Genomic DNA, 2,622 nt, shown 5'->3' on the forward strand with positions numbered 1-2,622 from the left:
AAAAGCAGCCAGATGCAGCAACCAGGAGTCTGCCCACCATAGGCACCAGGCAGTCAGGCTCTATAAGGATCTCCTTGTGATGAGGACCCATGGCCCAGCTCTGCATGACATGGCATGAGACAGGAAGACCCACACACAGGCCTGGAGATGCCCACCCTGGGCTCTGAAGAGAAGACATGGGCCCACCTTACACCTTGCAACACCAGCCAGAGGTTGTTATTAGAATGAGCAGATGTGTGGTATGATGCCTTATGACAGAGGCGGGGGGGGGCAGGCTCAGGTCCTGTGGACAGAGACTAGAGAGGAAGGGAGTGCTGGGCTGAGGTGGTGAGGGCTCACACCTTCACCCTTGGCAACCATGGGAGAGCAAGCTCTGCACTTTGGGCAGTACAGCGGAGATTGCCATGATGATGAGAGCACAGTGAGCCAATCCGGAGGATGGGAGTAGGAGACCTAGTCCCGCCTCTAATTTGCCACATGGCAGCATGGGCTGGGAAGAGATGCCCCCACCCACCCATTAATGCCTGGGGGCAGGTGGGAAACCAAGTCCTGTGGTCATAAGAGCAGGACAGCTGTCCCTGACCCCCACCAGCTGCAGCACTCAGGAGAGCAGGCCCAGGACCTCTCCAGGGCAGCACAATAGAGGCCTACCCTGTTAGTGCAGGTGTGGGTGAGCCAGCTCCGAAGATGTGACCAAGGGACAGCTGTCCTCATTTTTCATCCGTTTTATGGCAGTATGGGCAAGGGGAAGATGCCCCCACACACACTGCCCATCAATTCCAGAGGCAGGTGAGAGAGCAGGCCCTGCACCTTCCCCAGGCAACACAATAGAGCCAACCCTGTTGGTAGAGGTTGCTGTGGAATAATAACAATCATTTTGTACACTGTAAAGATTTGTCACTTGAATTGGTTGAATAAAAAATTGACAGGCCGGGCAGCGGGAAGTTCGTACTACGCTGTGGACGACTGATTGGCAACTCTGGAGAAAATGCCACGTGCAAAAGCAGCTCAGGCTGGAAGACAGGGTCCTGCAAAGAGGCGCCTTGCAGAGCAGTTTGCTGCTGGGGAGAGCATAACCGACATGTCTAAAAAAGAATGGAAACTAGGACTGCCCATTGGCCAGGGTGGCTTTGGCTGCATATATCTTGCGGACACAAATTCTTCCAAACCGGTTGGCAGTGACGCACCCTGTGTTGTGAAAGTGGAACCCAGTGACAATGGACCTCTTTTCACTGAATTGAAGTTTTACCAGCGGGCTGCTAAACCAGAGCAAATTCAGAAATGGATTCGTACACATAAATTGAAGTACCTTGGTGTTCCTAAGTATTGGGGATCTGGTCTACATGATAAAAATGGAAAGAGTTACAGGTTTATGATAATGGACCGCTTTGGGAGTGACCTTCAGAAAATATATGAAGCAAATGCCAAAAGGTTTTCTCGGAAAACTGTTTTGCAGCTAAGCTTAAGAATTCTGGATATCCTGGAATACATCCACGAGCATGAGTATGTGCACGGGGACATCAAAGCCTCCAACCTTCTTCTGAGCTACAAGAACCCTGACCAGGTGTACTTGGTAGACTATGGACTTGCTTATCGGTACTGCCCAGATGGAGTTCATAAAGAGTACAAAGAAGACCCCAAAAGATGCCATGATGGCACACTGGAGTTCACCAGCATCGATGCGCACAATGGCGTGGCCCCATCACGACGTGGCGATTTGGAAATACTTGGTTATTGCATGATCCAGTGGCTCAGTGGCTGTCTTCCTTGGGAGGATAACTTGAAAGATCCCAACTACGTTAGAGATTCTAAAATTAGATACAGGGACAATGTCACAGCTTTGATGGAGAAGTGCTTTCCTGAGAAGAACAAGCCAGGTGAAATTGCTAAGTACATGGAAACTGTGAAATTACTGGACTACACTGAAAAACCTCTTTATCAAAATTTACGTGACATTCTTTCACAAGGACTAAAAGCTATAGGAAGTAAAGATGACGGTAAACTGGATTTTAGTGCTGTGGAGAATGGAAGTATGAAGACAAAGCCAGCTTCAAAGCGGAAGAAAGAAGTAGAAGAAAGCACGGTGTGTAGTGTGGAAGACATGGAGTGCTCGAATACACAGGTGGAAGAGGCCATACAGACTCGTTCAAGAACCAGAAAGAAAGCCCAGAAGTAAGCGAGCTGCCAGGAATCAACTTTTCTGCATACTCATTTGGCTTTTCTCCTTTTCTACTTTGTGTTATTTTCATGTGAGTCTTGTGGGGTCGTAGTAATAATTAAATGGCTATTTTTTTTAAAAACAAACTTTATTAAAATGAATATTTTGTGTACTTTAAAAAAAATTGACAGGCCGGTAGCCAGACAGGAAGTATAGGTGGGGACAAACTAAGGATGATGGGAAGGAGAAGGGTGGATTCAGAGGTGTAGCCACCAGCAGAAGAAGAAGAAACAGGATGTGTAAGGACTGAGGTAACAAGCCATGAGCCACATACAAGAGGGTGGATAAGAAAAATGGGCTAATTTAAAGTGTAAGAGTCAGTTAGTAATAAGTCTGAGCTATCAGCTGAGTTTTTATAACTAATATTAAGACTCCATGTAGGTTATTTGGGAAATGATGTAGAA

At 47.3% G+C, this 2,622-nt stretch overlaps 1 pseudogene; it reads left to right on the plus strand.

The window, feature by feature from the left end:
* The first annotated feature begins 940 nt into the window (after window positions 1-940).
* On the plus strand, window positions 941-2,329 carry LOC142832785 (serine/threonine-protein kinase VRK1 pseudogene; annotated as a pseudogene).
* Window positions 2,330-2,622: the final 293 nt, after the last annotated feature.

Source organism: Microtus pennsylvanicus, chromosome 12, assembly GCF_037038515.1.
Source record: "Microtus pennsylvanicus isolate mMicPen1 chromosome 12, mMicPen1.hap1, whole genome shotgun sequence".
Taxonomy (NCBI): domain Eukaryota; kingdom Metazoa; phylum Chordata; class Mammalia; order Rodentia; family Cricetidae; genus Microtus; species Microtus pennsylvanicus.